Here is a 10915-nt window from a genome sequence, read left to right as displayed (position 1 = left end):
GATGACGAAGGGGGCAGATCGGTCAAGCAGACAGCATCAACCGGATGGCAGGGCCACCAGGCCACCTGTCCTGTCAGGCCTCCGGAAAGTACTCCGGACCCACAGGCGGAGGCCTCACCAGCTCTGCCCAAGGGATGCTGGCCGCCCTGCGGGAAGGGGGCGGGTTGACCTGGAGCCGAAACGCCAAGTCCACGGATGGAAGAATGAGGGAAGGGCAGCCAGGCCGAGGGATCAGCCTGTGCAAAGGCACAGAGGCGCCGAGAGCATTCGGTTGCACACAGCTGGAGTCTACAGCGTGTGAGGCGTGGCCAAGAAGGCCCAAAAGTCCGGCTGGATAGACCGTCAATAGCCTGATGTCCCGCCGAGAACAAGCTTGGATTCGTTCGCTGAGAAATACGCTGGCTGATCCTGGAGCAAACCCTCCAGTACCGCTGAATCTTTGTCAGCGGTGTGTGAAGGTCTCCGATAGACTCCGGGCGGTTATTGAGTCTTGGTTTGTGCTCAGCCCTAGGAAGGAGCTTCGGGGCACGCAGAGAGGGTTAGGTATGGGTTCCTGACCTCAGAGAGCTTACAATCCAGTTGAGGAGCAAGATTAAGGACGTGAACCATTTCGAAGCCATCCCAGGAAAAATCAGCAGGTATCAGGCAGTGTGGCCTCTTGAGTAAGTGTGGCCAGAGGTGGCGAAGGACGGGACGGTTTATGACGCGGGAGAAGTCACCGCTTCCTGCTGCTGACCCGGGAACGACCATGTCCCCTGACCTCCCCACGAGCCCCTGTCCTTGTCCCCGGCGGATGCTTCACGCACAGCCTCGCCGGCTGTCATTGGCCTGGACGCCACTTTCCCCTTCCCTCCCGTACCTCCCAGCTCACGCCTGTCGGAGCTGAGCATGCTTGTCTCGGACCCTCCTACGTTTGCGGTTTGCCTGCAGCCACCCAACTCCTCCGCGGAACGTGGGCCTGGGGGAGAAAGACGTTCTAATGGATTCTTGAATGATGGAGGTGTCCGATATGAGGCTCCGCGTCCTAGGCGGCTCTCTCTTTCTGCCAGAACCCATTTCTTATGGGCTCCTCCGAAGGCACTCGTTTGTGGCTGGCGGAGAGCTCCTTGGCGCGCCCGCCCGTGTGTCTCAGGGCTGTTGCTTCAGAGCCAGGCAGTCGTCTCGGTGCGGGCCCGCGGCAAACGCGTCACCTGCACGCGTGGCCCGTCTTCTCCCCTGCAGCGCGAAGCGGGGATGATTGAAACGCGACGTTTTCAACCCCAAAGCAAATTACGGCGAGGAATCAGTGTGAAATTACTCTCTTCTGCCCAGAGTTCCTTTTTCAAAGTCAGGCAGCAGCACCCGGGATGAAAGTTGGCCTGTCAGACAAGCCCATTCAAGCTTGCAATTCCTCTGTCATTTGCCCGACAGGCTTGTGATAAAGAGCAAGGATTAAAAAAAAAAAAAAAAAAATCTGCCAAAAATAGTGCCACCGAGAACCCTACACCAGGGCAGGCTCAGGAGCCAAGGCCGCCCCGGCGCGGGCCTCTCGGATAGGACGGCGGCGGCGTGGACTTGTTCTGACAGCGATGTCGTGTGACCTCGGATTTCGGCACCGGAGCCGTGGAGAGGAAGCGGGGCACAAAGCCGCATCTGTGAATCAATCCCTGAAGAAAGGAAAGGGAGAACAAAGTTTACACTGAAAATCTTGACTTTCCAAACAGCGTGTCGAGACAGCCCCGCAGCGGACAGGTTTGCTGCAGGCCTGGGATGCGCCCTGGGCTGCTGCAGGCCCAGAGATTCATCTAGAAAGAATACAAGGAGGCTCGTTCTCCCTGGTGCCGAGGGCACTCCCCTTTGCGCTCTTTCGGGGGACTTCGATTCCACTGGTTGGGGGGGGGGGTGCCTTGGGGGCCCGAAAGAGGGCGCGTCCCCTCTGCGGCCGGGAGCACGATGGGCCCAGGAGAACATGGAGGAAGACCTGTCACCTGCGAAACTGTCAAAGAGGCCATTGCAACCTGGTGGCAAATGCTCCGGGTTACAGGGGACAGGCAGATCCTGTTCCAGCCCTGTTGCCAGCTCTCAGGGGGAGGTGGCAGGGCTTCCAGGGCTCGACGCCTGCTCCCAAGGCCGAGGCCAAGGCCTCCAGCCGCCCCCACCTGCCAGGTGACCGTGAGGCTTCTCGCCTCCGAAGCTAAGAGGTCACGCCTGTACCCAGATGCGGATTTTGCTGATTTATCTCACCTCCTGGGGCTGCGTGCTTCCTCTGACGGCCCCTCACCTCCCCGAGGTGAGGCATCGTTTGCTCCAGTCTATAGATGGGACCATTGAGTCTCAGAAAGGTTAGCTACTGTGGCCCAGTTCACACTGCTAGGAAGTGGTTGATCCCAGAGTCCAATCCAGGTCTTTGGGATCGAAGTCCAGTGACTTCCACACAAGGAATTCTCCCAGCCTGCCTCAGAGGCGGCGGCCCATGTGCAAATGGGGAGGGTCACGTGGTCCCTCTGGGTGGTGATTTCACCGTCGTGGGATTGAGCTTCATGTTGGGGTCTATGCTGAGTGTGAAGCCTGCTTGGGATTCTCTCTCTTTCTCTCTGCCCCTCTCCTGCTCTCTCTCTCTCTCTCTCTCTCAAATAAATAAAAATAAATAAAGGCCAAAAGAGCTGTGACGATTCCAATATGGTAGCCATTTTGCAGCCAAGTCCTTACAGGGGCCACAGCTTCAGAACGGTTCGATAGGCCCCACCGTCTGTGATAGTCAATGTCACCGCTGCCACCACGGTCCTCGTTACCACCAGATTTTACACGTGCACGGTGCTTCCGATCGCTGGCCACCCGGAGAGTTCACCCGGGCCGGGCTGTGCCCACTCCTGCCGACTGTCTTCTGTGTCACTCACAGCCTCCTGCAGGCAGAGACTTCCCTGGGGAGGTTTCCCCGGGGGACCCTTTTCTTTGGCATCCTTGAACAGCTGTCACCCTGTCCCAGTTGTTTTTCAAGAAAGGAGGTCCCCAGGGTTTCGCCGAGGCACACTCAAACTTGACCCCACCATGTCGATTGATTCACTTCTACCCCCTCTGGGGGAAGGGGCACCAAGCCCTGGGTGCCCGCGGCCAGATGCATCACCTGTTGTTTCCGACCCGGAATACGAGTTCGGCCATGCAGGGATCGCAGTGGTTCCCGCAAAGGGAACCTTCTCTAGCGGACCCCAGGACCTCTGGGCAGACCGGCTTCGCGCCCCAGGGCGGTCAGCAGAGCGGTGAGAGCAGGGCACGTAGGTAATGCGGTACAGAGGGTGGGTGAGGGAGGCCGTCATTCAGCACGCGATTCTGAACTGGGCATCTGCCAAGAGCTTCTCGGTCATTTCCGTTAGCCATGACTTCTAAACATCCTTGGGACGTGGGCAGGAACTGTTGCCTCCGTCTGGGAATAAGGAAATGGAGAGAGAAATGTCTCCAGGGACACATCCACAGGGTGAGAAGAGGTCAGAGCCCTTTGTAATGACCACTGTCTTTCAGCCCTGGCCCTGTGTGCATCCAGCAAGTTCATGGGGGAGGGCGACCCTGGAGCGTGGCTTCCATCCAGGAATCGTCTGAAACATTAACTTGCCACAGGCCGGGTTGAGGTCTGGGTAACTGTCACACGGCACGTAAGGGGCAGGCTCAGAGGGGTAAGGGATCGGCAGTAAATCACAGAGTGACTGGCACCTTCTCAGCATGGAAAAAGGAGGCTCTTACTCCCCAGCCACGCCTAGGGCCAGCTCTGAAGCAAGATATATTTTTAAACACAAGCCTCGTAGAGAAAATGTTCCCTAGCATGTCCCCATGGCCTACTAATGGGGCAACTGTTGGCAACCAATGCCATCAGCCTGTGCTAAGGGCTGTGTTCTCAATTTTTGGTTCTATTCTTGTCCCCTGGCATACGATAGGGCTTGTGTCCCAGGAGACTGCAGGCCACTGACGAAAAAGAAGGTTTCAGTAGGTTCTCGCCTGCTCTCAATTTCAAGACTCTCTGATTTCGTTCAGACGTCGGGCCTGTGCGCCTGTGCTCATTTACCGAGTTGGAAACTTCTTTTTTTCTTCCTCTTCTACTTCTTCTTCACATAGATGCCATGGAAACTGCCCGATGCTTCCCAGAGGCTGGGGTACCCCCCTGTTTTGCCTCGGGGCGGCGAAGGGCTGAAGTCTGAGAAGGTCGGCTGCCCCTCCGATGCCTGGGCAGGTAGCCACTGTGGTCCTCCCTGGTTTCCCAGCGGCTCTGAGTACTGAGAGAACCACCGCAGGTGACTGGCTTCCCTCCTTTGCAAATGCAAAGAATCATTCCAGGGTCAGTTTTGTTTCTTCTCGCTCTGATCAGGGTCTGTTGCTTAGCCGGAGAAAAGAAAGACACCTTCCGGTCCTCATTAGAGTGGCTCTGGTCTAGTTTATTCAGGGTATCCTGCTAAACCCTGCTGGTGTGCCCCTGTGTGTTATTAGTGTTGCTGTAGTCGGGTCGTTGTTTTAAGGAAGCCCGTTTCTGAGCGGGGCGGGAGGAGACGCCCTTTGTCTGCCTCTCGGCCCTGTGGTCCTGGCCCTCGCCAAGGGAACCGATCTCGCGCTGCTGTGTTTATTTGAGTTATGTAATATAAACAGCTCCAAGGAGATGAGCTCCTCCACGTTTGTGTTTAGACTCAGGCTTCACTCGTCCTCCGCAGAGCTCATCACTTGGGTGGTTTCCTCTCGCCTGCTCTGTTTTGCTGCCGGAGAACAAAACAGCCTGCCCTTGACCCTTCCCCAGGACCGGCCCTTTCCTCCCCTGACCCAGCAATGAGAGCAAGGCGCTGCTGATGCGTGTCCTCAAAGGCTCTTCACAGGCCGAGGGCAGGGGCGGGGGGCCGTCCAAACAGAGCGGAGACCATCAGTGTAGGTACTGACTTTCTCTGTGGCTTCTTCACGGATACGGGGTTCCCCCATGCCAGGAGTATCCCTAGAATATTTAAAACCTAATTCCACTTAGCATATGGATTCACACTCAAGTTTTCAGCAACACCCCCGATGTGTAAAACGTGTGAGGACAGCCAGGAGGAAAGTTCAAAAGGTATTGTAGACGCCCGTTCCACATTATTTTACGGTACACATCCATTTAAATATTTTCAAAGCATTTCGTTGCTCATTGGACCAAGTTCATGGCATGTCCCCCCGATGACTCCACACTAAGGAAAACATCTTCTCGTTGAGTTTGTGCATCTTCTCGTTGAGTTTGGCTTGGCACCGTGGTCCTCAAGGCCCAGTTGGATTGTGATACGTTTTTAGGAACGGTTTTCTCGAAACAACTCTCCAAGGGTCGAGTCACTTAGTTCTTTATTTATACAGTTGTCTTAATGCAGATCACAGATATTTTCGGAATCGTTACTGGCTCTCCAATTTCTTATGGCAAGATGCCATCTCTGTCTCTAATAACCCCTGATGCTCATGCTTGCCATTTACCGGGGCCACCAACCTCCTCGGGGTGCGAAGAGTGTTTGCTCTTGTCGTGTCTTCAGACCTGTGAGCTTGGGGAGGCAGGACTAGCAAAACAGAAGGCCTAGAGGTTTGAGCAACAGGGGATGTGGCAGCCACACTTTTCTTCCCACGGTGTTCCCAGAAAATTATGAGAGGAAGGAGGGAAGGAAGGAAGGAAGGAAGGAAGGAAGGAAGGAAGGAAGAGGGAAGGACGGAAGAAAAGGAGGAAGGAAGGGAGGAGGGAAGGAAGGAGATGGGGGGGAAGGAAGGGAGGAGGGAAGGGAGGAGGGAAAGAGGGGAGGAGGGAGGGAAGGAAGGAAGGAAGGAAGGGGGGAAGAAAGGAGAGAGGGAAGGAGAAAGAAGGAATTTATAGCAATGAGAGGAGGGGAAAATGGAATTGGAGCCTTGTGTGTTCAATACTCGGAGGTCTACCAGCTGAAGCCCAGCCAGGACCTCTGACAAAGCCACGCAGCATCCCCGGGTGCCTTCAAGCCCTTCAGGACTTCCGTGCATTGTTCCGGCAGCGGCCGCAGCAGCTTCCAACTCTTGCATCCCCTCTAATTTGTGAAGTCCCAGCTCTTACCCTCCCGTCTCCCTCTACATTCCTCTCCTTCAAGGTCAAATCCCAGCGCACCTCAACTTTGCCGTGTTTTCCGGGGCGGTGGCGAGAGCCCCTCCCCGGGGAAAGGGGGGGGGGGTGCCGGGGACGGCGTTGCGAGCGGCGGGGCTGGAAGAAATCTGCTGGGGCCTTGACTTTCTCACACATGTTTCAGATGTGCAGGGTGTGATTGTAAACAGCGTCTTCTGCGCTGCCAAAGCTGGCCTCCCCGCCCGAGCCCTGTTCCCAACACCCCAGGGGTTCCAGTAATAGGGCGTAAAGCAAACAAAGAAAAACAGTAATCTGGTGTTCCAATTGCATTTTTCGTTTTTAGAAAATGGTAATGATAGGTTATTTGATTACCCTGGGTTTGGCTCTGCTCGCTCTGTATTAAGCACATCTGGTATTTGGTAACAATATAAGTAGCTGGAGATTTTTGGCTCTTGAAAATAAGCTTATCCAACGTTGCCATGCAGTTTGGAAACCCGTCAGAGAGGCCAGCCAAACTTGTGGAGATACAAGACTTTTTCTGTAGGCTGGGCAGCTGGCCAGGACGGCTAAAAAATGTGAATTGGCTAAGCACGGCTGCCACGCAAACACTTCTGGAAATTTCTGTGCTCGGGCCTGCCAAATGCATTATGCACAACATGAATTACAAGAGTTTCTAGCTCTCCCAGCAGTTGTGTTTTGAATTTAATTCTCCTGCGCGCTTTATGAAACATACACACACAACCAAAATGAGAAAAACACCGCAAAAATCCACTACCAGTTTTTTTTTTTTTTTTGTCTCTTTCCATTTGCATTGCCAAGCGTGCAACTTTTCCTGAATTAGGAGAAATGGCCTCAAACTTTGGTTTCAATTACATTAACTCTAACACGTGGGAGGGAAATGTGCTTCCTGGAAATTCTAGAAAGGAAGGATGTCTCGCATCATGGAGACAGCCTAATTTCTAAGTAGGAAAAACAATAAAGCACAACCAAAGGGCTCAGAAGGAGAAAAACACATACAGCCTGCAGTGCTCACGGCCGGTGATTGGGACTGGGGCCTTGCCGAAGGGCTGTAGTCCGAACGGAGCTGTCAGCAGAATGTGTCTCTCCTGTGCCCGAGACGGCATCCTTGCACAAAGGTCCCTGGTTCGGCCCGGCCGGCCGGCCGAACTATCAAGCTCACGAGGAAATTTCGAGGTGGAGGACGGGCCCCGGAGGACACGCCACAGCCGGTCAAAGGGAAAGCGGGCAGGAGAGAAGCAGCCAAGCCTTCCAGACGGATCCTGGTTCTGCCCAGGCTTCCCTCGCCTTGCAGGGCTGAGAAACGTTTGCATCATCTATTTTGTGATTCCAAATTGAGACTTGCCTCTTTCTTGTGATTCAGATGAGCTGGATTGCTCAGACTCTCTGCCCAGGATTGTAAAAGGGCCTGGAGCTCTCTACTTCTATTCTGGAAATGACATTATTCATAGGACGCATATAATTCAATGCGAAATAATCACACCAGCACATGGAGAAGACAGGACGTCGTACGGCGAAATCCTTCCGATTCCTACCAAGTGTAATGCTTTCTTGATATACGGCCTTTCTCGCGAGAACTTAGATAATCGTGTCAATATTAGTAAGCTGAAACTCTGAAGAGTTCTAACTGAGGGCTAATGCTCCCACCTGCGTCATCTGTCAAGCCACTACGCTAGTCTGTGCCTCCGTTTCCCTCTTGTGTTTGCTTGGCCCTACCGTTCTCCCAGGGTGTGGGAAAGGTCTTGAGTTTGAGCATCAGGTCCTGGCTGGGACCCTTGTAACTCTGTGACCTCCTCCCGGTGGCAAGTCTCAGCATAGTGTCCTCACTTGTAAAACGGGGACAGTGGCACCCTTCCGCCCCGGCACGGTCACGAGGAACCCAATGTAGTAATGACAATGCACCTGTTTTGCGAACTGTAAAGCGGCATACAAACGTGGGTTGTTATTGGTACCTTTCAAGTCCTAATTCTAGAACTTTGATCGCTTAGATTCCTGTGAATGTGATAGAGAGCGTGTGAGGCAAAGGGGTCCATGCACGTGTGTAATGTGATCTGGGAATGTATTGGGACTGGGTGGCAAGGAGGGGAGACCGTTGCTTTCTGCATATGATGTAGGTTGACCTCTGTCAGTATGACTGTTAATTAAAGTATGTCACCTGCCTCCCCCTCCCTCTTTCTCTCCGCGCCCCCAGCCCCCCCTCTCCCCGCACCCCCCCCCCCCCCCCGCTTCCTCCCTTCCTCTCTCTATTCCTTTTTTCACAAATCCATTGGCAGCAATCACGGTTAATGTGCCATTTGACTATGTCGACCTTGGATGGAAGGTGAGCTTGCCCGAGCTAATTAAATTTCCTTTCCCGTAGTGAACTGTATCCCAGAACTATCGTTCTGTTCACTAAGCAGTGAAACAGGTTTGGGCATGTGAAAAAAACAAAAAAAAAATAAAAAGCTGGGGCCCCAAGAAAGTACTCTTGGCCTCATTTCCATTTGGCCCACATTGTCCTGTTCTTGGCTTAAATTTGGATCCCAGGACACATTTTCTCAGTTTCCTTTTCTCATGTTCCTGGATCTTTGTTGTAGAATTGTAGGAAACACAGAGTCAGGGGAGTCAGCCAAAAAGGATTTCTCCCCTTCCCGGGAAGGTCTCGGGTCCTGTCTCAGACACTACAGTGTGGGCGGCCCCCTCTCCACACGATTATTGTTTTCTTCGCCGTGGCCAGAAGTGGGGGGCTTTGAATTCACCTTGGCCAAAGGGGCTTTTTCTGTTCTCAGTTTTAAGGAGCCCCCCCGCCCCCGACTCCCCGCGAAGCACAGCGCCCACCAGTGAGCCAGCCTGGTCCCGCTTTGACCTCCGGGATCCGGGGCTTCTGAGGACAGATCTAGAGCTCGTGAACTGGGGTAAGTGTGGCTCGGCGGAAGCATGAACAAAAAGGAGACAGAAGGCCACTGTTGGGCACAGCAGAGGGAGAGAATGGGGCCCGGGGGCGGGGTGACAGGGGCGGAGGAGGGCATGACTGGAAAGAAGGCCGGGCCGCCGCCACTGCCATCCCAGGCGAGGACGGTGACAATAGGCCAACAGCTCACACACAGCACAAGGGCTGCCTCTGCCGGCCCAGCACTCCCTGTTGAAACCAGCTGGCACTGGTGTTAGTGGGGTCACGGGACCAACGTGGAATTTTCTGGAATAAGAGGCAGATTGGGAAGCATTCCCCAGACATTGCAATATCCAACCAGCCCCTCCTGCCATTTACCTTTCAGGCTGACCGCTGTGAATAATAATCATGAATATTGACTGTGCGCCCTCCCTCTCCTGGCTCGCCACTGTGAATTATTTTAGTCTCACGGTCGCGCGGCACAGTTTTGCTATGATGTAGGCACTGTCGTTATCCCTGGTTTTCAATGGGAAGAACCAAAGCTTGGGTGGTGGGTTAAGTGACCTGACCAAGTTTACGCAGCTCGTAGCAAATGCCGGGCTTCTCTTTGGCGTCCCGTTTATGGTTACCACACGGCCACCGCCCGAGGCTTTGGACAACTGACCTCTCACCCCCATCCTGTGTCGTTAATATTATTTTTGTATTTGGTGGCAAAATGGGCTTCCCGTGGGAGGGGGTGCGCGCAGAAGTGCATATTCTCCGTTCCTTCTACCGGTGAGCTCCGTTGGTGCTACCCGGTTTCCTCGGTTTTGTCTTCTCAGTGGTTGCACCAACTCTGGGCAGGTGGACACATCTCCACCCGGCCAGGTTACTGTCGCAGCCCTCGCTGCATTCTGCTCCCCAGCCCTCGTGACAGCGAGAAAACCCCACGCTTCTACGAAAAAAGCTCGTATTCGAAAGGATCGCTAAGCTTTCTAGTCCACCCCACTGATGACCGTTTCATAGCCAAACCATTTCATCTGACATTTTTAAAGTGAAGATGATGGGTGCCTGGGTGGCTCGGTCGGTTAGGTGTCCAACTCCCGAGTTCGGCTCAAGCCACGATCTCGCGGTTCGTGAGTTTGAGCCCCACGTCAGGCTCTGTGCTGACAGCGCAGAGCCTGCTTGGGATTCTCTGTCTCCTCCTTCTCGGCCCCTCCCTGACTTGTGCCCTCTCCCTCCCTCAAAAAATAAACTTAAAAAAAAAAAAAGTGAAGATGATCTTCCACTTTTGTATATTCAATATTTGCCGAGTACCTACTAGGTGCTTACTGAGTTCCTGCTAGCACAAGTACTGTTTGGGGCACTGTCTCCAAGAGTCTGCATGCTTAGGATGGGCGTACTCTCGAAATCCTGGTGTTCCGGGGAAAGCATTTCTTGTGATTTTTCCCACAGCACCCACTCTTCCTCTCCAAGGTGACCCCTCTAAGCCGTGAGAGAAATTAAAAATGCCTTCATGGAATCATTATCCCGTGATCCTCAATGGGATTGCTAACGTTACCACTAGGACCTTTCCGCAAGTCGCCGGTTGAGCACCTGCGTGTATGAGACCGGGAGAGAATGAGGGAGAAAAGACTGCCGTCGCTATTGTTCCTAAATGACAAGATCGGTTTTATCACCATGGTGTAATTATTAGTGTTACGTATCACCTTTACCTCTTACTTATGTAATAGTTCAGAAGCTAAAAAAAATTCTTTATTTCTTGGCAAATCTTGGATTCGACGGCCATTTGTTAAATTGGGCCGAGCACGAGCTTCTCAGATCCTAAGTGTATTTGTTTTTACTGCCGCGTAAAGTTACCATGAGCTCAGCAGCTCGAAGTGACACACGTTTATTATGTCTCATCTTCTACCGGTTAGCTGGGTCCTCTGCACAGGGTCTCACAAGACCGTAGTCGGTGTGTCCACTGGAGCTGGGGTCTCCTCTGGGCGCAGGGTCCTTTC

Source organism: Panthera pardus, unplaced genomic scaffold (assembly GCF_024362965.1).
Source record: "Panthera pardus isolate Hobbes unplaced genomic scaffold, ASM2436296v1 HiC_scaffold_22, whole genome shotgun sequence".
Taxonomy (NCBI): domain Eukaryota; kingdom Metazoa; phylum Chordata; class Mammalia; order Carnivora; family Felidae; genus Panthera; species Panthera pardus.
The sequence above is the reverse complement of the archived record's forward strand: the minus strand, read 5'-3'. Positions refer to the sequence as shown.